Source organism: Bacillus rossius, chromosome 8 (assembly GCF_032445375.1).
Source record: "Bacillus rossius redtenbacheri isolate Brsri chromosome 8, Brsri_v3, whole genome shotgun sequence".
Classification (NCBI taxonomy): Eukaryota; Metazoa; Arthropoda; class Insecta; order Phasmatodea; family Bacillidae; genus Bacillus; species Bacillus rossius.
This window is the reverse complement of record NC_086336.1, coordinates 30,370,507-30,397,137: the sequence shown is the minus strand read 5'-3', so window position 1 is coordinate 30,397,137 and position 26,631 is coordinate 30,370,507. Positions and strand designations below refer to the sequence as shown.

Sequence of the window (26,631 nt, the reverse complement as noted above, 5' to 3'; positions counted from 1 at the left end):
GCGTAGGCAGAGCCATTAGAGAACCAGATTACATTTTGGAAGCTCAAAGAAGCTTGGCAGACAAACAGCAATCAAGATGTCAAAAACTGAGCCGGAAAAAACAAGGGATAAATGAATGTAAATATAATTGAAGTAAGATATTTTTGTTCTTTGAAACTCTGGACGATTTTTTTCATTTAATATTCTGTTGTGTTAATATTTGTTCTAACGTGGAAAACATTAAGTTAAACGAGGAAGAAAATGATTTTTTTTTAAGTACCTGTTCATGTGTTGTATATAAGATTCTAATTTTATCTTAAGTTTATGTTTTGTGCAGACATATCTTTTAAAATATTGTTTACAATGAATTCCGAAGAACTGATTATAGTTGTTTATTTTGTGTATATAAAGATGTAAAAAACTGAAATTGGTTTATTTATTGAAATGAATGTTCTATTAATATATACATATGTATGTGTGTGTGTGTGTTTTGGTCTCTATGTTGATATAAATTGCGTTTCTACTATCAATGATGTGGTTTTTCTTCCCAATTTTCTATTTTTTTTTTTAAATATTATACTGAATGAGTTTATGTCACTATTATTGTGAATTTTTGTAAAATATGAAATAAAAAACCTGATTATCATACCTAACGTGTTTTCTTTAACACTGGTTCACAATTTGCAACAACTTAAGAAGTGCTAATTCTACGTAATATTATTTGTATTACTGGTAAATGTAATAACTAATACACGGTAACCAATAGTTGTACAATTATTGGCATTAAACATTATAGAAGAAGGTAAATACATTTTTTTAAAGAAACTTTTATCTAATATTGTATTGATTCTGATTTAGGCACATTTTTCACAATACCAATTTTTTTAGCATTGTCATAGCCACCTCTGATAAGATCCTCCATAAAGATTAACTCATAACGCTGCATTTACTCATCAATAAAGAAAAATATTTGTAAAATATAGTACTGCTTTGAAACTTATGGAACAGTATTTATGTTTCACAAATACATAAAAATTTTCTTGTAATTATTTTGACACACTCTCAGCTGGCATTAATTTGCTGAAAATATAATAAAGAAAGATAATCAATGCAAACAACTTTAATTTTTGTGTAATCATTTAGTTGTGAAGTTATATGTGGATAAAACTTTATTTAAAGACTGGAAGATTTCATTTATTTTTAATTATTATGAGATTTTTCTCGCAGCAATTGAATATTAAAAACGTAAATCAGTTTGAACTAAGAATGCCCTACACTTAAATGAAATGAATGGAAAAACATATAACAACGATAATGCGTGGTTATTACTATAACAAATATATTTACCTGGAGAGAACTCAGCCTCACAAAAAAACTGTTTTCAAAGTAGAGTTATATTTCAATGAGATATATAATTATTTTTCATGCATTAAACACAATTTTACTCTTGGAAATCTCTGTGTGTATAAATATATTCTGATTTATCATTATTTTCTTGGTAATGGAAAATTACAAATATATATATATATATATATATATATATATAAATATAGGCCTATATAAAATGAGGTTTCGATAGCCACTTCTAGGAAATTGAGACAATAACTAAGTGAATGCGAACCTTCGTACATACGTACTGATTTCACGTTACTTCTATGTAGAGACCCGAAAATTTCGTGGATTAATCTTCAGGATAGAATTAAATGTCTTACATGTGATCAACCCATGTTTGCTTTTCCTTTGGCTGATTTCTTATTCTAGTTAATCAGCACTACCTGATTTGCTTTCGTCTCTCCTAGCATGGCATCGCAGAGGGGTAGCCAAATAACTGTCGCCCAATAATGAACTCAGTAGAAGAGTATAAATGTTTGCATACTAGCTTGCGACCAAATGAATACGCGAAATTTACGTATCTCTTCTTATAAGCATATCCAGACTGATAATACTGCCTGTGATTTGATACGTCTCTCGTTAATTTTCCGTCCCTGTTTCAGGTAAAAGGTATAACAGTTTGAGATTTGGTAACCAACCTTGTTTAGTCTGATCTGACCATTTGTCAGTCCGCATTGGCTTGTAGATCATAAAAGACAAACTATAAAAATTTCCATGTTCAAATATTATATAGCTCGTTAGGAACACCGCATCTGCGAAGTTGAGAACACGTCAAGCATTCATTACATTACCGTGGTTATAGCCAATATATAACTGAAACACTGTTTATTTTTATACTGGAAAGAGGAGACAGTACTCTGTAATTTTGTTGTTAATCGAACTTAAATATTCATGCACACAAAATTACAGATATTTGTAAATTTGTACATTTACACGAAAGCAAGTGTATCGCTGCTAATCTGGGATTATAATCTTGTCCGGGCATTTATGTTTTGGGTTGTTCTGGTACTAATATTAAAAAATAATTGTAAACTTTTTTCTGAATAGCTTTCCAGTAATAACTGTGAAAATACAAAAGCACAATAAAACATTATGAAGTCCAATTGCTGAATATTATTATTTTTCCCAAGGGTTATAAAATGTACGCTTGTACAAAAGTCAGTCAAAATTTAAAATTACACTGCAAAATTTGTAAGCGCGTTAGTAAATATCCAGCTTTGTTTCCAAAAACACAAACCGTAAATTCAAAACTAACTATAGCAATGTGTTGTATAAATTTACTATATTTTCTTTTGTAATATTATGAAATATTTCTTGGCAACTGATTTCCAAAGAAATTTTGTGTAAAAGTCCAAAAACTTTTTTTTTGTGTAAGGAATACGATATTTAATTATAATAAATGATTTTTTATAGAAATAATTAACGGATTACTTCAGTTTACAAGTTTGCAAGCTAAGAACAAACATCCATGAACGATACGGAGCTCTTGGTTTGCCTATTGTACTTGCACTTGGCAATTTTTTTATAAACTCAAGTTTTAATACGTCAATGTATTAGGTACTTTTTTTTTTTTTACATTTCGGTACATGTCAACGCGTAGCAAGACTTTATATGTATGTATGTATGTACATCGTGTTTTATTTCTTACGAAATAAATAAATAAATTTATTTCAAGAAACGCATCTCGACTACTGTTAAATTTCTCTATATAAGACAAATTGTTTAATGTTTCGAGAATAGTCCTGCCCTATAACTTGATTCAAAATTATATATATATATATATATATATATATATATATATATATATATATATATAATATTTCAAACATCTGGTCACTAAAGCGTAACATTCGCATACATTAATTATGAAAAGTTAGAAAATTAAAAAAATAATAATAATTTGTTCATAAAATGAAATATGTTTGTAGGAAAACCCGCCAGAGTGACGGGGCTTATGTTATGGGACGTGTAAGTGTACGTCATCCTTGAACGTGACATGAGATAGACTCCAATTTAACTGACCATTAGTTATAGGATTATAGCTAAAAAAAAAAAAAAAAAAAATTACGTTATCAATGTCTTTTTTCTGAATTCATCTCCAAAACAAAATCCAACTCTATAAAATGCCCAATGAAGATTCCGGCTGTCCCGGGCTTCTAGTGCTGAAGCTCTGCTGAGTGAGTGTCGCTCGCCTACGGTCCGCACCTAGCCAGCACGCACCTCCTCAATGGGACACAAAGTTGGCAACACCGGATGAACACGTGATCCCGTCGGCGCCCCCCTTCCACCCTTCGGCCCACTCGCTGCCACGGTCTTATCTCTGTCTGCGATCTCTCGCTCTCAGCTCCACCCCAGCACTATCTGGTGACCATGATTCACAACCGCGACCTTGAAGCTTGCCCTTAAGGGGCCCGCCTCGTCAGGGGTGTATGTGCATTGGTGAGGCGGGATGATAAGCGCGACGCTCGCTGGTATTTCTAGCGCGGTGTCGCCTCTAAGCACAAGGCTCTTAACTGGCGTGCATTCTTCTCATCGTCACAGGATTACTGTGAAATTTGAGTGGTGACCGTAACATTATATGGCGGAGAAATGTAGATAAAGTGGTAATACAAGCCCCTTAAGTGCTTTCAAGAATCTACACCAGTGGTTTTACACCTAAAATTTACTCTGAAAACATGCGTTTTAGCCATTTCAACTTTTCTCAAAATGCAGTTTAAAAACTTAATCCAAAATCAAAAGTACTTTTCGGTCCTCAGCGAACTCTTAAACGGTTTCGTAAGCAGACCCCACTCGGATATCTTGAGTAGTTTTGAAATCGCGTTGTTTTTCCGGAAGCTCTGCGCACCGTGTGTGTGCCCGGGTAGGCGGAGCCCTTAAGGACCCCTCAGAAAACCCAGAGAGCCCGTGATACGTCCGAAATGCACCCAACTTCTACTAGCTGCCCGAATTAAATTGTAAAAAATAAATTTAAGGAGAATGTCAAGTAAAGTAATCATTAAAATACAATGTTACATCTTAGATCAGTGGTTTTCAACTTGCGGCCAGTGAGCTATTTTTGGCCCACGGAGGTTTAGGCAGTAGCACTCGGCATCAATAATTCTTGAGTTATATATATTTATTCTGGCAGCGACAAATATTGTAAGTCCAATTTTTATCTTTGGGGGGTTGTCCTTATCCAAAAATTGTAGGGGAGCTTCCACTGATCTTTAGTTCAATCTAGCCCATTGACACCGTCGAATAAGAAAGGGCTTTGACCCCTCCCCTTCTTCTTTTCCATTCCCCTTGAATGAGTTCAAAGTTACGAGCGAAACAATAATGAGTATGAAACTGGAACGCTAGATTTTTAATTCATTTTAAATAGCTCTCACTGTTTAAATGTTTGATATTTAGTCCCCCCCCCCCCCACCAACCATGAAACAGATTGTAAATAAAAATTGAAAAAAAAAAAATTCTCAGTAGAACGTATTGGTAGGTGCTGGCCCTGGGTTCTGGGTGTGGTGTTGACGTTGGTTTCCACCATTTTGTATTGTGACGTCACGGTGGCCATCTTGGATTACCTTGACCTTTAACCTTTACTTTAAATATTTACCAATAATTGCCCGAAATGATTTAAATTTCCTCATAATACACCATATTTCCAGTCTTTTTCGGATAAATAATTCCACCAAAAAATCTCAAAAAATCGAAAAATTAAAATTTTCTATATTTTGAGGAAACAATTCCCGTTTCGAAAAACAAATCTCCGCTTTGTCTCAAAAATGTCAACGGCATGAAATGTCCTAAAAGCGACTTATGAGTTCTCAAAGCAAATCGCTTTAGGCCATCGAGGTTACTACCATAACAATTAGGGTGTCATGGCCGCCTTTTAGAATTGTGTCATCATCGTTGCAATTTTCGTTAAGGCAGTCATCTTAAAAATCAATAAATATTATTAAGGTAGCAATTTGGGAAAAATTTTAAATTAATAATAATATTAGTTTTAAATTTTTTTAATAAAAATCCACATACTTGGATTGTGACGTATTAACCGCCATCTTTAAAATCCGTAATTATTATCGGATTTTAATGGGAAAAATATATACATTACAAAAAATTTTTTAATGAATTTTTAATAAAATTTTAATTTAAAAACGCACTCACGTAATAGAGTCCCCGATTCGAACCCAGTGAGAGCAAAAACAATGGCCACGGATCCTTCTTCTACGTAGGTCACCGACAGACTGACTTCCCACCACTAATACCAAGGTACATATATATCGCCAGCTAGTATGACTTCACGTCCACCATCTTGTTTTCGTCTGCTATAGGTCTCCATCTTGGATTCGACATATTGTTATCGTATGCTAGAGGGCGCTACTACCATGTAGGCTTAATTTTCACCTTTCATTCCTAAACCAGATGCTGATGTTAGTGCAGTTGTGCCAATGCCCAGTGTACTCTCATTCACATCGATGCAACGTTATTACAGAGAAATCTTTATTTCCTGCCGTGCAGCACGACCTCTGTAGGTCTTCAAGTGCGTTTTCATATTATCTTTACTGGCACACTGCTTATACATAGCATTTCTCACAGCCAAACAATTACGAGGATGATGCTTAGCAAATTCTCTCTCTCGTGTATTACTGTTGTTCGAGAATATCTAGGAATTGGACATTTCAAGCCGTTAACAATTTTGAGAACTTAAACGGAAAATTTCCCCTCTAATGTAGATTTCTTTCCTGAAACAGGGACATTTTTGTTTTTCCGATTTGTTGAGAATTTTTAGCGGAATTCTTTCCAACCATGTGACGTATTTTGTAGAATTTCGAGTCATTTTTGGCAATTCTTGGTATATTTTGAACGTCGAGATCAAAGGAAAAGGTCGTCCAAGATGGCCACCGTGACATCAAAATACAAGATGGCCACCGTGACATCAAAATCTAAGATGGCCGCCGTGATATCACAATCCAAGATGGCGGACATCTACACCTACTCCACATCTAGAGCTCAGGGCCAGTACCTACCAATACATACTACTGTTCTCTTCAGACGCAGGCACAATGTTTCGCAGGTAAACATATTAGTAACTACACGGAAATCGCTTCTCTTTCACACTGCATTCCAGGATTGAAATAATGCTGCCAAAGGGTGTACATGAAAACCTACAAAAAAATTCCTGACTTTTTCCTGTTTAATCAAGTACTTTTACAATGATTTTCTGACCAAAATAAGTAATAATTGTGGAGCACACAACCAATCTAAATTAGTGCCAAAGCCACTATGTTCTTGTGGATATTTCAATGGCGTGACAAAAATGTTGACATACAAATATAAAGCTTAGTAACTATGCACAAAGCGACGTTCCTTACGTCACATCGTGAGACACCATGACAAACGGAATTCAACCTCACACGCTAAGAAAAATTACTCTGCTATAAATACTTGGCACAACAGCATTGCAGCATAACACAAATCTAACTTAAAACAATTCACATAGCACAGTTAATGGGTCAGTGATACAAGATAAGACGATTTATGGATCATTTTATTCCCTAGTATAAGATTTATTTCAATGATTATTTCCTGTTTTTTATAATACAAACGCCCTGACGATCACAAGTTTTCCCTTATGCTGTCAATGCTATGTAAAAAAAATTCCCAAAACGTCGTGCGTTCTGAATGTTTATTTTTGACTGCAGTGCTAACAAAACAACTGAACGAGTCCCAGCCGAGACAAACAGCCAATCCTAGTTAAGTTGCGGCGCTGGTTTATCGTCGGCACTGCAGACAGCGCGGGGCAGGAGTAGTGAAAAAAACCTCTAAGGATTGGGGGAGGATACTTTCCCAACGCCGCATATTTTGAGAAACGGCGCTCAACCCTCGGTAGAACAGGGGCAATCTAGCAGCGCGGAGGAAAATCTCCAACTCCTCCCACCCCCCTCTCAAGAAACGGAACACAGGAGATGAGGAACGACCGTGAAAACTCTGCTGATGTCACAGTTTGCTACGTGGGCGGTGCTTGTTACTGTCTCGAAGCACAGGAAGTTTCGCAAGTTGCGTCTTTCCATTCCAGCCCTAGTCCGCATTTTTATACTACGTTTCCTTGGTGTTTCTTCCTAGGAACCGTCTTTCCTCATCAACGAAACATTTTTCGTGAAAAAATTGTTTTGGAGTGAAAGAAACAATCACTATAATTTTCAGTTTTGTTTCAATTAAAATACAGAGATAATTTTGTAAGGCTAACTGTTAAAAAATTAACCTTAAATTTACGAAGCACACTTGTTACAATTTATCCAGGTTTCTGCATTTATTCACGGGTATCTTGGTAAATTTTACTCACTTTGAACATAAAACATACAACAATTAGCATGAAATACTAACAATACCTACAAAAACCTGTTCGGACTACAGCAAAAACACTCTTCTCTGTTCCCTCTGTTTAAAACATCGCACAAGAACTCTCAAGTTGGCAACCAAGTACACTTGCTACGAAGAGTCAACTACCTAGAACTGCGCAGATATCATCTTTTATTTGAGGCGTATTCTTCTTTGAAAAGTCTGTAAATGTATGAATTTTTACAGAGTGGTTAGAAGTCAGTTTATCTGGTTCTTCCACGAGAGTATTATCTTAGTAGTTATCACGTAATTAAGTAATTAAATCACAACACCTAATATTCAAACCCGCAAAACAATAATGGTAAACATAGAAACAGCTCTGTAATGTTGAAGCATTTAAATTGGACCGTAACATTGAAAAATAGAGACGAATATCAGTGACAAATGTTTAATGTAATGAATAAAATTTTTAATGGTCGTTTAATTGATTATTGGCTAAGCAATGATATTGTAGTAAGGCTGGGTCCTTTACTCAACCTCTCGACAGGAGCCAGTGGCAGTCATATTCCGACATTCGGGTACAGCCCGAGACGGATAATTATGTCTGTTTTTGATTGAGGTTGGGGACCATCCTCCTCTGAACCACAAAAATAAAAAAAACAAAAAATTAAATTAAAAACGTAAAATAAATAGATCAAAATAAAAAAATAATAATAAATACGGATTGTTGAACAAAGGATAAGTTCACTACCTGATAAAAGTTTTATTTTTATTTTTTATTTTTTTGTAAATTTGTATATTATTTTTATTTTATGTTTTTACTTCTTGTAAATTATTTATTTATATTTTTTATTTGGTTCAGTGATATTGATTTAAGAAAACGTGAGTTAGTTTACTCCGTGTGTTCCTATTCTTTCTGTCATTAATTTGTGCGTTTTTTTTCTCAGTTTGCTCCTGATTATTCGTAGCGAGATTTCTATTGGTTTTCTCCATGTGTCCCTAATTATTCCTGTAAATGTTCTGTTGGTTTTCTCCGTGTGGACCTGGTCATTCCTGAAAATATATATATATTTTTCCTGTGCTCTTGGTTATTCTTGGCGACACTACTGCTGATATTTTCTGAGTATTTCGGGATATTCCTGGTGAAAAATAACAATGGCTCTATGTATTTTTTTTGTAACTGAGACAACCATTTTATTCAGTCTCTCGTTTAATTATTCAATAAATTTTACTAAATCAACACTTACAATATTGTTATCAGGTGGAATTCAAACAAAAAATCCATTTTCAGTCAAATAATATGCCTTGAGAAGCTGAGAAGCACTATCTTGCAAAACGAAATTCCTTATCCCTGATGTCTAGCGAAGCCTCCTTCTCTTGCGACCGTGAGTGAGCATCCCGCAACCCGCATAAAACATAAATAATATTTACCTTAACACAACACTTGACGCAATCTGTTCGCAGGAATAGGATCAACTTGCAGCAAGTTTCTTGCATGAGATAAATTAACTCTTGCTGACGAAATAGTACAAATTATATTTAAGTAATGGTTACAATTTAAAAGTCTCACTAAACATCTGCTATTAGTCTCAGTAACTAATATGGATCCCTGTTCGACGTCTGCAGCTATATCGAAATGACACAGGTGTCGTCAGTTCTGCAGCAAGGAATTTATTTTGAGAAAGAATGTTAGAGAACATGAGAAGAAAGTCTGTGTTAAAACTTAGCTACGCAAAAAGAAAAAAAAGAAGCGTTCGTTGTAGCAATACGTTTACGCAAAGAGAGAACTTAAAAATACACGGCAGAACTTCTAACGCCAAGCCTACTTACAAGATAGAGGACAAAGATGGAGCTACTATTATAAAGAAGAGTGTTCTGCATTACGGCAATAATTTTCCTTGTCTTGAACGTGATTAAGTTCATAGCTCTCCTGATCTCGACAAAGAAATTAAATTTACTGATGTTGATGATTTATGGAAGACTGAAGACAATGAAAGTATCACTACCATGAAAAGTGAGAATACATGCAAACCAAATTCAGGAAGAGCCTACTTACCTTGTAAAAATTATGGAATCTTAAAAAGGAATCTTGAAGACGATGAAGAAGCTTTGACGTCAACGATTTCGAATTCTTATAGTACTCTGGGTGCAGACGCTGACTTCCACGATGATGGCGACAGTGACTCAGAAGATAGTGACAAGAAAAAAGACTGTGATGAAGCACCTAAAGCTGGCAAGATCGAAAGCTGAGCTGAAGCCCTGAGACCGAAACGATGGAAACGGAGTGATAAAATAAATTATTCTGATCAAGCTTAAGATGAACACTGGGATGATAGTGAACTTAAAAAGTATTAATAACAAATATTCCAGGTATATGACGATAACAGAAGAGATTATAAATAAAATATTTACATTTCAAATATTTATTGTTTTATTTCTCGTAATCTGATTTATAACTAATACTGAGTTTTCGTAATAGAGCTTAATTTTATTGATTGTGCTTCCAAATGTGATTCCTTTTCGTTGATTGTACTTCCAAATGTGATTACTGTTTTATTGAGCTTCCGTTCCGTTGATTGTGCTTCCAATTGTGCTTCCTTTGCGTTGATTGTGCTTCCTCTTTGTCGAATATTATTCCGCTTGTGCTTCCTTTATTGATTGTGCCTCCTTTTCGTTGATTTTGCTTCAAATTGTGCTTCCTTTTCGTTGATTGTGCTTCAAATTGTGCTTCCTTTTCGCTGATTGTGCTTCCTTTTTTATTGTGCTTCCTTCTCGTTGATTTTTCTTCCGATTTTACTTCCTTTTCGTTGATTGTGGATCGTTATGACTGTACTCAGGACATGACTGGTCTCTTGTTTCGAGAGTCCTGGTATAAACGCCTGAAATTGAATATGGCCTGCTTAAATATGTTTTTAGAGTATCATCAAACAATCCATCTTGGTTTAATGATCAAGTATTGAACAAAGGACATGAATCGTTCGAATCAATCAGTATATTAATTGCAGATTTTTTAAATGAATTTTGGAATTTTTTCCAAGTATATAATTCCAAAATATTTGAACTTTGTTTTTTTAATTTTATGATTACGTGGTTTATTTATTTAAAATTTTCCCCGATTTTAGAATACAAATACGGATTTTCAAGATGACAGCCGTAACGAAAAGTGCAACGGTGATGTAATAATTCAAAATGGCGGCCATTTAATCCTAACAGTCGAGGTCATGACCTCGGCGGATTAGTGCAGCTTGCTCATGGGGAATTTAAGCCACTTTCGGGGATTATCAAGCCGTTGACATTTTTGAGGACTAAAACGGAAAATTTTTCCATCGAAATTTTTTGAGATTTTTTTGAGGAATTTTTTTCCTTAAAAAACTGGATATTTTAGCAGATTTTGGGCAAATTTTGAGACATTTTTTGGAAACATTTGAAGGTCAAATTAAAATTTCTAGGTCAAGGCCATCCAATATGGCCACTATGACGTCATAATTAAAGATAGCGGACATCAGCTCCGGCTCTACACCCTGAACCCTGGCGCTGGAGCCCCCAATGTAAACTACTGCAATGGTTAGTTTTTCATATATGAAATATCTATTTTTTCAACATAATACTATTTTACACGAAAAATGGCGCATAATTTCAAATTTTAATTGATGTTATATTCAAGCACATTTTTTTAAGCATTCAAGAGGCAATCGAATATTCAACAACTTTACATTATTTTGTTTTATTATGCTATTAATATGGGCAGTTAATACTGAAAAGTTATTCAGGGAACGGTTTACAAATAACTTTAACTATTGGAGATACTGTGACAACACACAGCACAAATGTAAGGGTAAGAATCCGAAACCTGTATCACTTCGAACACTATTTTGTAGTGATACAGTAGTTTACATTTAAATGTACATATTTTCAAATATCTGTAATTTTGCATGAATATTTATGTTACAGTTACATAAAAATACAGTGTGAGCATTTATGAGAGTAGTAAGAATAAGTTGTTAACATTATATTTAAATTTATTCACGATAAGCATAAACTACTATCATTAAACAAAAACGCAAGAACAGCTGACACAGATGTAAAAAAAAGTTTATCGTACAGTATTTGTACGATAAGTAACAGAAAGAAACCACGAAAAAAGTGTTCTCAATCAAGAATGTCAATGGAAAAGTTTGGAACCGACAGGTTTTAGGACAAAGCAAGTTCTAATTGTTTAATTTTACACAAACTGTGACAACTGGTTGTTTTTATTATTATTTAGTTGATTTTGATTTGACTTGTTACTGCTACCAAATTATAATGAAATAAATATTGATATTATAAAATTATTTGTTTATGTAAGTAGAATGCTTGACTGGAAACGTGTCAGGATAAACCAGCCTCACAACAGAATACACCTCATCAATTATAATTACATAAGTCCAGAGGAACTTAGTTTAGTAAATGACAACAACATACGTATCTTCATCTATTAGTGGTGATATATTTAGTTAGAAAATACATTTAAAGCTAAACAAAAAAAAACAATGACTCATCTTAAGAGGTAAACAAAAGTCATAAAATTATCATTAAAATGGAATGTTTGTTATCAATAGTAAACCTAAGGTGCACCCAAATTACAGGCTAATAATGTTAAAAATTACTTTATATTAGTTATTTAGTTTTTATAATAAATGTAAATATCATGTTATATCCATAATCAGGATTTTACTAATTGAGTCTATAACTTTAAATGTAGATTAAAAACTTCTTCAGGAACAAAACAAAACATTATACAAAAATACTTCATTTAATGTACTTTTTCGCACCATAGTTTTTTTTTGGTAGACATCTCACGTAGAAGTGGTGTTTTTATTTGGTTCTACAAGATGACGTAAAGTTCAGTGTAAATTTCTTCAGCCTCCGATTTCGGTAAGTCACGAGAAAACATGAGAGAGAGTGAGAGTAATTTTTTTGTTGTTGCCTTTTTTTTTATTTAATTTTTGTTTCTCTGCAACCTTATGTTGCAGGAGGTTAACGTTTTGGATCATCTTCAAGTTCTTTACGTTTTTGGGTTATTCTTTAACCTACCTTCTAAAATTATGAATTGAATCTACGTCCTTGTCGGCCCGGGAAGCATGGTTCTGCGCCGGCTGCTGTACAAGTTTTCGTCTTGAACATGTCACGGATATTTCTCATCTTCAGTTAAGTCCGTTCCTTTTTTTAAGGAATTTTTATTATTGCTTGTCGTCCAAACGTTTCGTCACCTAACGCTTACAAAAGAAAAAGACTTTTGTCACCTAATGTTGGGCAAAAGATTTTAATTACCTAATGTTCCAAAAAAGGACTTTAATTACTTAATCAACCACCATCACTGACTGGAGCCATCTTGGCGAATGCCGAGAACAAAGGACGAAGCGGGTAAGTAATTGTAAAACAATGGAGCATCGGAAGCTTACCGAACTGCTACCAGGTTGCGTGGACGGTACTAAAAAAATGCTCCAGGAAAAAAAATGGTCTAGAGTACAGATTTTTTATATGAAATCACGTGAAGAAGCGAGGAGAAACTGCAAGCAACTGCTGACAATCACGTGGACAGCACGCCGGGACACGGCGGACAGGCGGGCGTTACTAAAAACTCTTAGGCTAGCACAGAACATCCGGCGAACAAATGGAAGGTTTTGACTGAAGCCAAACAAAAAATAGAATTGTGTGCTTAATGGAATATAATACAAAATTTAAAGTAAATATCATTTATAAAATTAAAATTAAAAAAAAATAAATTAAGTTTAAAATGTAATTAAACACAAGAAACATTATAAGACTCAATATAAAATAATTAGTAGGTAGAGAAAACAAAAATATTTTTACTATTTTACGAGTGCCGAAACATGAAACGGCACAAAACGCTGGCTTCGTTAAAGCATATATGTTATGGAATACCGTAAATTTATAGTGACTTAATGCCACAATTAAAATTACACTTTTTTTTCCATTGAATTTCAATATTACTGTTAGCTATCAAACGGGTTTGACAATCTTTAATTGTTAGATTTTTGCCTAAATAAACGCCAATTTTCAATATTACATATAAAAATATTGTTATGGCATAAAAACTTTGAAGCCAATATGGAATAATTAATGTGATATCTTTTCCTTCCAAAGATCTTTAGTCTCTCTCTTTGGGTGCATCTTCCCCACATCGGAAACAATACGGCGTCTGTTGGCGGTCGCCCTGTGACTGGCGGTCGCTCTCACAAAGTTGTCGGCATGCCAATTTAACATATGAAGAGTGGCGCTTGGCGCCCGAGCAGTGTCGCCAACTGCCAGTTCCCACACATGCCTTGGTGGAGGAGGGGGGGGGGGGTGGCAGGGTGGAACGAGAGACGAAACGGCGCTGCCAACATTTGTCTCGGCGCGGGGAGGGAAAAATTCCCGTGATGTCATGGTTGGTTCGCTCGTCCTTAAGGAGTGGGGAGGAAAAGGGGGGTGGTCGGAAGAAGAGACGACATTTTCTTTTTTAAGGCAGGGTATTTTCCAACACGTCGCAAGCAATATACATCAGCCGAGCTTCCTCGCAACACACCCCCCCTTCCCCGGCCCCATCCCAATCCGACACATCCACATCCACCACGCTCCTTCAACGAGAGAAACCAACCTAAAAAATATATATATCTAACCACCACCAGAAAAAATCAAATCAACCGGTTGCGGAGAAATGTCTTCTCGCGATGGGCTTTTTCTTGTTCTTTCAGTTACCACATCTTATTGCTTTATTCTTCTTCGCGAAGGTGCGCAGAATGTAAGCGATACAAGTGCTATCGTGAAAGTGATTAATGTGATACCAATGCACAGGAAATTTAAAATAATATTTCTCGACAGTGCAGGGAGGGGAAATGCACTTGATTTTATACGTCTGCTGTACAAGGGCGGGTGTGGATAGGAAATTGATGTTACGATTTCCAGTAAATAAAATTTTATCATTTTGGGTGGATACACTTATTAAAATATCTGTTACACACATTGATATAATATGAATTTAAAACGCCTGTTCTAAACTTTTTTTTGATAATTGTTCACAATTATTTATTGATTAAAAAAATTAAAAATCCGTCTAAAAACCTGTTATTATTTTTTTAACTTTAGTTAGCTTAGGGATTTATATTTTAAAAAGTTTACAAAGTTTATAAAGAAATTGGCAATTTGCTTTATTCAATCATACCGACAGAATAAATACCTACTGTAGTTACGATTTAGATGTCAATCATAGTGTGTCTCTTCCTCTATCCCATCTCCATTTTTTTTTTATTGAATTCAAGAGGCACGCGATTTATATTGGTATTTATAATTGTGTAATTATAATTGTAATTTCACTAGATAAACCTATTATAATATAATCTTTCCTACATATCTTGAAGATCACAAACCGCAAATTGATTTTTTTTGTTTGATACTGTTTTACGTTTTCCAGGGGCTGTAAACAAATACTTAAGGCAACATACCTTCTATAAGGTTATAAGAGGCTCCAAAACACCTGTACCCTGAATTAGAGATCATAAAAGGTTTTTAAGTCATAGGGGAGTGTTGGGGATTATGGCGGGAATCGAAGACTATGGTGGCAACCATGGCAACATCGATTTTAACTTAACGTTCAGAAAGGTACATAACATTTTATTTTTGTCTCGTACAAAGTTTCAGAGTGTAAAAACCCACGGGTTTAAATTTTGAAATGCACCCCAACTCGAACTGAAATAAAGTTCTTTCGAAAATTATTCGTAAACCTTCCAACCCAAGGGAGAGAACGAACTCTTTGTTAAACTCCTCTTCAACCAACCTGCCTAGAAAAGTCTCCTGGCTGATTATTAAACAGTTTTATTTAATTCGCAACACTTTGCATTTCGCGCTCTCCGTACCTCCGCTAAACCTGCTTCCCGAGCTGTGCTCCTGCATTCATCAAAGTTTGGAAATCCTTCCTTGTGTGGGTGGCCGCCTCCTCTAAAGATGATTTCCCCCAACTTTGCTCCAGCCGTTCTCCTCTTCTTAAAGCCCCACACTCCTACACTTCGAATCTGACACGCGTCAAAAACAGATGAATTTGGACACGACGAGGGGAAGAGGGGGATTGCAAACACCAGCAGCAACGCTCGTTTCAGAGCCGCTCAAGTGCTCGGTGCTCGGTGCTCGGTGCTAATGATTGTCGTGACCTTGGTCAGCATGTCGAGCAAAGTCGACTTCCGCCGCATCGACGAACTTCGCGATTGCGTCTTGGAAGCCTAATTAATAACAACTCAGAAAGCAGCTGCAATAAACCAGCAGCCCTGGTAATAATCTCAAAAAAAATTATATATATATATATATATATATATATATATATATATATATATATAGAATTTCTATAAAAAAATGTTCAAGTTATAAATTTTAATCGTATCAACTGAAAACGTTGTAAAGTGTTGGATAAAAGTCACAATTTAAGAGTAACACAAACAGTATTAGATTAGTGAATGCGCGAGTACTGCCTCGTTGTTTTCTCACTTGCAGTGCCACCAACTAAAGATAGCTACTCTTGAGCATAATTTCCCCAATTAGTAGAAGGTGAACTTGTTTACTCTATTTGTCAACAGGATGAAGCCCCTCCCCATTGGAAACTCTTTGTACGAGAGTGTTTGAACGTCGAAGTCCCTGACCGTTGAATTGGTCGTAATGGTCGAGACGACAGAACTCATTTTCGCTGGCCTCCACATTCACATGACATAACGCCAGCGATTTTTTCCTTTGGGACTTTATAAAAGAACGTGTTTACGTTCCGTCGCTACCTAATGATTTGCCAGAGTTGAGACACAGAATTGAAGAGGCTATTGCTTCCAGTACTCCGGACGTGTTAACCAAAGTGTGAGAAGAAGAATCGGACTTTAGGTTGTATGTGTGCTGAATAACTAAAAGTGCATATAGTGAACATTTGTAAGAAAAACTAGGTTAGTTTATCTTCAGTTTGATTATAATTTGTTGTAAATACTCTAAACTAAACTGTTATTACCACTGAAACTGCGACAATCTTTATGGACACACTCTATAATACGTAAGGCCATGAATTTTTTCAAAAAATATTTCGAGACTAGCTGAGTGTTGACATACTGTAACGTCGCTTGCGTTTCGTAAATTATCGAGTTTCTTTCAAGTACAAGTGTACTGTCAATAATAATTCAGTGCGGAAGCAAACGCATTTTGAATGGCACGGTCAAATAAAGCAATGGCTTCTCTTGCAGACGGCCGCCAATTGCAAGATAGGAACCGCAGACGCGGGAAAACTATAGTGCAGTCTAATGGGTCCACAGATTGTTTTCCTCCAGAAAAATGCCTGCCCATAATAATTCGTGTCTCTACTTTCCCACCTTGCTGGTTACAATAAAGGTCTCAAACTGCGTACAATGGAGAGAGAAATTATGTAAAAATAAGACCTTTTATTCCACGACGGAATGCAACTGACGATGACTTTGCTATTTATAGAATTATCGTGGCATTCTCTCTCTTAAATTAATATTCGTAAGTCCCATTAATTGGAAAAAAAAAATCTTGAATGATGAATGCAGTTTCATCTGGAAGTTGCTGGGGGAAAACACCTTTTGAAGTTGCGAGCGCAAGCGAGAGCTTACGGCCATTAGGAAGCTACCTATTTTATGGCCGGACCATTGTTTCACACACATTAATTTCTGCCTTTGAAGGACTCCCGGAGTATTTTTTTTTCCCCCGCCCTACCAACGTGCGGTGGCATAGAGAAATAAAGGGGTGGGGGAAGAAACAAAAGAGGGTCGACTCGCAGTGACTAATGGCGGGGTAAAACATTGCAGTCGTCCTTGCGAGGAATATGCAGTCTTTCTGCCAGTTTATGGCAAGGAGTGGCCTACGTGTACTGGAAGGGAAATAACTGCTAATTTAATGGCTCCGCTTCACCATATATGGATAGTTTTTGGTTAATTGTTTGTTTTTTTACTAATTACAGATATTTGTACAGAAAAATTTTTAAGCGTAAATAAAGAAAATATATGCTGTATGAGCTAGCCAGGTGTGTGAATTTTCCTGTAGTGGAGAAAATTAACAGTAACTTAACATTAAGTCAGTCACTGTAATACAAATATCTGGGCACACATACGGCCTGAGCAGAGCTTCAGAAATAAAACGCTTGAATCGGAAACTCCTTAATACATCAGATTGGTGTATGTTTACGAAAAGCATTAGTGGATACGCTGAGGGCAGATAAGTAGTTCTGTTTCCGTATTTCGTTTTTCAACTGTAGTTTAAGGAGAATAAATTTTAGGTAGGTATGAAACTACCAGTAGAGATCCTTGAAAGCACTCAATGGACTTGCATTACACCTTTATTTTCATTTCTCCGCATAAAATGTTACGGTCAACAAAAAACTCATAGTTGCCTTACGCACAACGAGAATACCGCGCCATTTTTTTAAAATTATTAATTCGTCCAAACTGAAAGCAGCACTTGCCACTACTTAGCATTTTCTGCAAAGAGCTCTTTGAACAGTTCAAATCAATTTCGCATTTTTTTCTTTGAAATGTGCATATAAAATTAGTGGATAGCTACTCCAAGCCGCTTATGTAGTGTATGCTGATTGGCTTGAAAATAAATCGGCGCGCACAATGGGCAAACTGCTGTGTGCTGTTTTCCCGGGCGTATGCTATTGTCCAATGTCGCAGCTGTTGTCTGTTCGTGTCAGTGGCGGACCTAGGCTATTTTGTTTTGAGAGGCCCTAATATTTTGGAGAGAAGTGCTACCAAGGGGTCTGGGAGATATGAAAAAGGAGGAACCTCTTAAAACAACGTTTTTAAGCCAACCAGAAAATCAAATTTCCTTTTTCATTTGTCAAAAGTATAAATAATAACAATTAAGATGAATTTAGCGTTATTGATGTTCGAATAAATTATGTTTACGTTATATAGTACTAAATAGGATCCTACAATTGAATCACAAATGTTTCAATTTAATATATCTTCGTGGACATGAGCGTGGTTATTCCGTATCTTATAGCAAACCTAACTTCCAGACTAAGAAGACGAATACAAAAAAAAAAAATAGATGAATGTGCAAACACATAGAAAGCCAGCCAAAATCAGCCTATGTCAAAAAATTAAAGAACCAAGACAGCACAGAACATTCCTGGAAGGAATTGATTAATACGCAAAAAAAAAATTTGATTTTGGCTTGATTTCTATGTGTTTGCGCATTTATCTGTCTTATTTGTCTTGTTATCGAGGTTTCTATGACATACGTTGTAACCAGCAATGGCGTACGTCCACAAACATATCTTAAACCAATCTTCCTCATTGCAATAACCATTCAAAGAACTCCAAAATGTTATTACAGAACAGTTTCTTTGGAAACAAAAGACCTGGCGCGGGACCTGGGCGGTCACCCACAGTCGTCCCATGTTCGTAAACACTGATCTTCCACGCATGTGTGTTTGTGCACGTGCTGTTGCGAACTTTCTTTCCTAACCTAACTAAAACTAAGTGTATTTGTTTGGGAGGGCTCTGGTTTAGGGAAGACTCAAAGTGCGCCCCAGGCCGAAGCATATACGCCTAACCATGCGGGATTTCAGCCATGCAACACGGGTAGCATGCATAATGTACTTTGGATGGGGATTGGCCAGCCATGGGAATGATTTATGCTATGAGCAACTCCCCTGTCTTAAACTATAGACTACAACTAGTTAAGTTGGGCCCGGGTAAAACATGCATAGACAGAGGGGAAACTTTGGGCTCTTTCTTGCGGGGTTAAATTATTGCAAGCATTAAGTTGACGGGTGAAATACAGAACACGAAGGATGGTCTGGAAGAAGAGTTGGTCGGGGCAGGAAGTTTCAACCATGCTGGGGTCGGGAGCTCTGGCCTTACGGTCCGCATTATTAGGCGCTCCTGGTTGGTGCCAGTGGCGGTGAGCGACTTCATAATTCGCCCTACGGCTGCCAGTCAGCACGTGCACTTAAAACTATAAAAAGGAAGACGGTGTTGAGCGCATAGTAATAATAAGTATTGAAGTTAAATTACGTGAATCAATCGCGAACTGCAGCCCAGCCTTCACAGAGGCACTGTCGCCACCGGCCAGAGAGGAGGTGGTGGTGTTGCAACATTCGCCCGTCCCTGCTGTTGTTCCACGGAGATCATCGTCCTTCCATCGAAGCGGTGCCGGCCACCCCACTCGCCTCATCTGAGAGTACGGAAGGGATGGAGGGTTGAGGAGTTATGGTTTGGGGGGGGGGGGGGGGAAGAGGACCCGAAGTCCCAGCCGAAACGTCGCGTTTCCGGGGTACGAATTACCGTCGGCTCCAGGACCGCCGAAGAGATAAGCAGGCTGCAGGCCGGCCGTGGGAGGAGTAAGGGGGGGGGGGACTAGGGAAGAACTGTCGGGAAGGAGATCCCATCTCTCTCAAGGGTGGAGGAGGGGGAAGTAAGGGGGAGGGGGAGGGAGAGAATCTGGACCCACGACATCGCGATGGCCGCCGTCATCTTCAATCGGGGCTCAGCTCAAAGACGTTGAGAGAGTACAAATGGAGCATGTGCTAGCGAAAGTGCAGCCGAACCGATCGCACTGGAACTGAAGTATTAATTGTAAAAGTTCAAAATGTTTGTAAAGTTACAAAAATGTTTATTTTTTAACTTGTGTATTCTGTGCAGTTAAAAAAAAATACCCAAGTATTACATTTTTTTATTAATACAGAACTTCGTGACACTTATGCCATGGTCAATGAACTCGGAAAGTTGCACCCACTACCGATAGATGACATTTAATGTTAAATACGATCAAGACAACTGTATTGTAATTTGTTGTGCCTGAAATAATACAAAAAACCTGCGTATAAATGCAGCATTTTGTTTGTATTTCACCCATAAATATGCTGTAGAATTTGCATAATTTTTCTTATGTATTTACAAAAGCACAAGAAAAGTTTTTACAAAGAATTTCTTGGCAACTGGTTTCCAAAATTATATTTTGTAATGTTACAATTTTTTTACTGCCAAACAAAGACCGTAAATACATTTTCTCTTCCCAATATGGCTCCCATGAGAGCAATTCAATGCTTTCTTATGAAAAAAAATATACTTTTCAATATAGCACAACAGCTGTATTCCTCTCCCTCTTGTCTTCATACCTTCTTCACTATAATCCAGCTTTCATCCACATGTGTTCAGCGTCACCCACAATGCTGCATTTTTAGATTTTTCTGATTTATGCGAAAAAAAGTTTTGAAAATATCATTACAGAAGTAAATTTTGTCACAATTTCCCAGTTGTGTATAATTGGAAAATAATTTTTAGTGAGTGATTTAACAATCAATTAGTCAGGTAAAATCTTTTAAAATGAATATCTACCTGACATACAGCAAATAGCATTTATCTGACAACAAAATCTGCTACAAAACATTCGTACAAGTTGCATGAAAATGTACAAATCCAACATTGGGAAGGGACACCTATAGGCTCGGTGTCAATCCACGCGTCGGAATTTCATAGTTTATTTTGTTGCAAATTTTGCATAAACAGGTTTTGTAAAAATTAGAAAATTAAAGATAAACCTTTTACATTGTTCTGCTGTAGACATACAAAAAACGATCTTCTAGTGAGTTAGCAGTGACAGAATTATACAACAATTTATTATCATGTATACACGCCTGACTTCTCGCAAAGAGCACAAAACGTGCAGCATACCTCTGGTGAATTGCACCAAAAAAAGCAGTGCTTAAATAGCACAACTTCTCATAAACTGCTATAAAATTAAAGACTTAAGGCTCGGTCTCAATTGCAGTGTTATTTTTATTTTTATCGTCATAACTTCTATTTAAGGACTATCTTTTTCTCGATACCCTTGCTTCTGTTGTTCTGCCAAAATATATTCACTTAGTGTAATATCATCACTTGCACTACCTTTCCTCCCATAAATTTGTTGAAAATATTTAAAAAACAAATCCAAGAGAGGTAAAGAGTTTTAATTTAAGAAAAAAAGGCCTTAGAAATGATGTTGAAAAGAAAATAATCAACATGGCCTGTGAGACCAAGCATTTAAGACACCGGGCACACTCGCCGTATTGACATATTGCACTTCCGTGTAGTTTTATTTCGTCACTTTCTGAATAATATATATTATGTTTTGTTGTATATTGTGTCACTAAATACACGGTATAAGATATATCTGCTTATACTAAAAATGCATGCATAAATTTTTCATTGACAAACTGAATCATGTTTATCCTCCAGAATTCCAACTTCTGCGTGTTCACCACTGGGTAGAGAATAAGATAAGTTTTTATTTTTATTCTAACTTTTAAAACATTTCGTACAAATTAAAAAAAGTAAAAATTTAAAAAATCAGTGGATAGCTAACGTGAGCGTTGAAAGTAAAACTTCACGTTTGATTGATCCACTTGAGCGATGAAACAATATGTCCAATAATTCTCTTGAACGATAAAACAAAACAATAAAGTACACAAGTGAGGTTTAAAATTGTAACGAATATGGAGACAAAAATCCTGGAAAGACTCTTGTCACCATCCTGAGAGTGGCACTTGTCGTTACGCCTCGATTTAGTCGAACGGCCGCAAACAAGTTTTACTTAAAAAAAAATTTAATGAGTCTTTCAGTACTCGTCGGAGATGTGTAACATCAAACCTGTTGTATCACAAACTATGATTATCACAACACGTATTTTAACACAACTCTTATGAAATTATTGAATGTGTATTATATGTTATTGTCAAACCGTATTTATCAAATATTAGAAAAGCCACATGGCAATACGTATCGCTGTTCAAGACTACTGTTAGCAGAACGAAAGGTGAAAATCTGTATCTACTTTCTCATTCCTTCTCTCTCTTCAAACGCCATGGAAATTTTTGTGTTCGCCGACACGCCGCAGCAACAGCGCCAAATGCAGGCCGCGCCACGCGCTTCTCCGTTCTTCCTGTTACACGTTTCCGTCGCATTCGCAAAATTACCCCCACCAAATGCCATATACCGAGATCTAAGATGTTACACATAAGTGATAAAACTGGACGAGATATTGGCCACTCGATTTCTGTTCCCATTCCGCGGATAAAGCCCACCCTACACGATGCCCATTTTCTGCTATAACTTCTGTTATACCCATTGGTATAAACTTGTGCATAAAAGTTTGTACAGAAGAGAAAAGAAAGAATTCGTAACTCCATACGCACGATCCCTCGAATTCTAACAGAAAACCAGTCAACGCAGTTATTCGCAAAAGAAAGCATACCGGGATTAAATAAACATGTTACTGTTAATTTAACCAAATACTGAAGAAGAAAATGAATATTGCAAATTTTTATTTTAAAAATTAAGTAACCTGGTAGATGATTATTTAAAATTGAATCTTCTACATTTCACTTGCAAAAAATAGCAAAGTTTGTTAAAAACAAGTACAGAGAAATTTTGAAATTAACGAGATTGTGTTTTTGATTGGTAGGTTAGTTTAAAAATCTAGTAATATAAAATTTAAAGGATACAAGTGAAATTGGGTTTGCTTTAATGTAGTTTACTTATGATAAATTAGACAGTTCATATAGGTAATTTTATTGTAATAGCAAAACAAATGCTACCGATTCACATATGTTATTTACATTACTTGATTGCTAACTAATTTCACTAGATACTTAAATAAATTGTAACTAACCATTTTTGTAACCCAGTAAGACAAATAAAACTCATATATCGCATAATGATCTTAAATCTAAATCATCTCACATTTTCATTAAGGCTAACAAGTGCGGGTTTTATGAAGTGTTAATTTATTCATTAATAATTTATGGACATTATTTTCGTAATAAACATTTTAGTTTAATTAGATGATTAATTTTGTTGTTTAAATTACTTGTGAATTGTAATTTTACTTTATTTTAAGTAATAATAAATCTACCTAGTATGAAATAATCAAATCTATGTACTGAGATATGTATTTCATAATATTATACCAATAAGGTAAACAAAATGTATTAATTTATATGTGCTATGTAACACAATATGTATAATCTAGTTATCTATTATTTAAAAAAGCAAAAAAAGGTTTTTAGTAGGGACGAGGATTTTAAACACATCAAGAATTACCTCTTAAACACCACACCCGCGCCTTATGCTTCTACGCTATCGAGACTTACAAATTCTATGGTGGAGACTATGAGTAGGTAATATTTACTGTAATTCATTTTCATTACGTATTTTAAAACTTGCTATTACTACTTTCTATGGCTATTTTGGTTTACCAAATGTATTCCAGGGTAGTTATACTATCATAAAGTTCTTTTTGTCACACCATTACGTTTGTTACGTCCCCTAATGTTTACAAAAAGGATTATATACAGGATTATATTGCTACACGTAGGTCCGCCATCTTGACAACTTACACTCGTGGGTACAGCAGGAAAATAGAACACATTCTATTACGATTTATGCTGAGACTTCGGGTATGAAAACTTTTATACAAAGAGTCAGACCCCTTGAAAGGGTGTTGAAATGTTACCTACACGAGAGCAAGCGCGCTAACGGAAAATAGGTATAAACACTGCTAAGGAAATGGGTATCGTGTGGAGCTGGCTTAACTGCCCGGTTATGGTCGTGTTTTTGCCAAGAGGCGTCTGGCTGGAGCCCCATTTTACTGCGTCGCAATCCTGCTTTATGTTAAACGGGGTGGTGATATTTGATTATTTTACAGCCGGAGCCCGTCTCCACACTTGTAACTTCTTGTATGGATCGTAAAACACGTTACGTAAAACTGTCTGTTGTAAACAAAGGAACAGTTATGCTTATTATTTTATTGCAAGCACTATTTGGAAAATGGCACGACAAAAAAAAATCCTCAATGTTGCGTTCATATAAAATACAACAGTTCAGATTTAAAGTTTGTGTTATGTAAATTGTCTCAAATTTAAAAGTTCACAAAAATTGTAACATTGGTACCCTATTCCTGGGACTTAGTCCGGTTTAGGAAGGGGGGGGGGGGAGTTATGAGGGAATCCCTTCAAGGATTTTAATGAAAAATACTTGTGAAGATATAATAAGAACATTACAGTAACTCTGCTACAGATTAGCTTACAGAAAGCTTTATTTGGAAGGATTATATTGTATGTAACCCTTATAGTGGGCTAAAATAAATGCATTTCCCCCAACATCTAGCCCAACATGCTTCATACATAGAAGCGGTAGGAATTATTTGCAATAAGTCTATATTTAATGCCTGTTGGCATACGTGTTATTTGTAAGCATGTCTTTCATACCTTTGAATATATATACTGTATAGAAGTCGCGAATGGATAGGATTTACTCTACGTTTTTCAGAAGCATATGACGAGCAGCTTGGAAACGTCACCGCTGCAGTGCGCTGCCGTAACGCCCTGTATCGTCTTAGTTGTTATTTACACGTTAGAGCGAAGCACTGTCGCCCGCTGTCATTCCCCGCACCCCCCACCAATCATTCACTGCAGCTCAAGGTCGTTCAACGGGAGGGGGAAGGAGTGTTTGAAGAGTTCGACACTTGTCCGCTAGGGATCACCACAAGTCGATGCCCTAGAGATGGTGGCGATTGCGGCGGTGAATTAACCAACTACCTCAAAACCATATTAGAAATTTTAACCTGGGCTGGCGACTTCTATACCGTATATATATTCAAAGTTCATACAGACTTGACATGTGAGTTTCGTGTATTAAATAGCATTTAAAAAATATATGTTTATGACTTGTTTGAACTAAAATCTCAAGCAATTAACTTAAATTAAATAAATTAAATAAAAACTAAAATATAAAATGTTTAGTTAACTTTTCTCAAACAAAACATTACTTAAATTTCTACGTTTAAACTTTGGACTTCTGAGATTTTAGTGTGACAATAATCTTTTAAAACTCAATTGAAAATAAAGAGACTGAAAATTATTTTAATGGCTTTACAAAACATAAGCCTGGCTACGGCCTTGCCGTTTACCAAATGTCACTGGCAAAAATTCACGTGATGTTTGCTTAGGAACGCTGACAATCACACGAAGCTGTTTGCAAACACTGCTGACATAACCACAGTGGCTGAAAGACACTTAGAACACTGGACTGTCACATTAAACCAAGTTACTTGGCGTAGACTATGTAGGTAAGGAAACGAGTGAGTGGAGTAAAGAGATCAACCAGCCGTTTGCGCAATGCACAGATGTCAAATAGAAGCGCCCCTCGGTGTAACCACACAAATTCTCAGCCGGCAAATTCTCCGTCCCAAAAGTTATCGATCACATTCACTAAAAACACTTGACATTACGTACGCATTAAAAATCAAGTAGAAATATAATTATATATCTTACATTCCTAACGAGAATAATATTTATAAATATACAACAGTTAAATTAATAACGTTAACTGAAAAGTTCCAAATTGGTGTAAGTAATTTCTAATACTATTAGTAGTTGGTAGAAACATAGGGCCTGTCCCAATGACGCCCAGTATTTCAGGTCTCACATGAACTACAAGCTGGCTTTTGGGAGATATAGTTTGTGTGTTCTTATCTCTACACCGTGTAGCGTTTTCTCATATAAATAAGACAAAGGCAATTTTAGCCTCTTGGAAAAGATATAAAAGTAAATCATAGGCCATTAAAGCTTTAGGCTATTAGTGGCGTTTCTGAAAATAGAATGCTACATTTAGTAGACATAATTGAAAGGCTACATCACAAACATTAAGTGCTATCCATTAATATTGAAAAATCTCCAAATATATTGCTGGCAATTACAAAATAATCTAATATATATAAATTTAGAAATCTTATGTTATTATTAAATAAAAGATTTTTTTTAATGTTACGTAATAAATAAAAATCTGCCGACTTGCCCCCGTAGATAAATGAACAGTAATATGCTACTCCAAGACAACTTCATAAGAAGTCGGCCTGTTATATTCACTGGGTTTA

General features: G+C 35.9%; 1 long non-coding RNA gene across 1 annotated transcript in view; it reads right to left on the bottom strand.

Annotated features, from left to right (window-relative positions):
* LOC134534703 (uncharacterized) overlaps positions 1–26,631 on the bottom strand; it is a 431,047-nt gene that overhangs the window by 237,002 nt on the left and 167,414 nt on the right. The window lies entirely within an intron of this gene.